The sequence below is a fragment of the Merops nubicus genome, unplaced genomic scaffold, assembly GCF_000691845.1.
Source record: "Merops nubicus isolate BGI_N331 unplaced genomic scaffold, ASM69184v1 scaffold34243, whole genome shotgun sequence".
Lineage (NCBI taxonomy): Eukaryota > Metazoa > Chordata > Aves > Coraciiformes > Meropidae > Merops > Merops nubicus.
In genome coordinates this window covers 11,213-11,805 of record NW_008601573.1, presented here as the reverse complement: position 1 = coordinate 11,805, position 593 = coordinate 11,213, and the positions used below count along the sequence as shown (strand labels likewise).

Below are 593 nucleotides of genomic sequence, written 5' to 3'. Positions count from 1 at the left end.
AATATAAATAATAAATAAATATAAATAGATTTGTAAAAGACAAGCAACTTAAATTACATATATTATGATAAACTGTTAAAGCCATAATAGCACATTATCAATGTTTAAAGGAGCTATTTATGAATGTCCTTAACTTCGTTGAGCTATTGTAAAATTTAGGAGGTAACAGGAACTAAAATCCTGTGGCAAATTTTTCAAAGAAATTGAACTAGCTAGGAAAGAATACCTTTTTTTTGACAAGTGTTCCGAAGTAAATCTGTTATAATTTACTAGGACTGCAGTAGTGAAGGATGTTCTAGGTGCCTGCCTGAGGCACAATCCTGACAGTAGGGAAATCTGAAGAGGCATTCACTTTGTTCTGTTAATGTTACACTGTTGCCCCTCAGCTGAAGTGCTGGGGCACAAGTTTAAAATTTCTCTTGGAATTCTATTGCTAAATTCACATCACAAGTACAGTTGGTCTTGGCATTTCTTCTGTATTCTTACTGAATGCACTGTAGAACTAAATCTTATTTACAAAATAAACGAGAACAAAACAAAAACCCAGCAACTCCTCTCAACTGTCCCACTGTCTCCCCACACCCCCGCCTCCT

At 35.2% G+C, this 593-nt stretch overlaps 1 protein-coding gene across 1 annotated transcript in view; it reads left to right on the top strand.

Moving 5' to 3' along the window:
- The window catches only part of KMT2E (lysine (K)-specific methyltransferase 2E), a gene marked incomplete at its 3' end in the record, with an annotated part of 56,648 nt that overhangs the window by 44,851 nt on the left and 11,204 nt on the right, over positions 1 to 593 (top strand). The window lies entirely within an intron of this gene.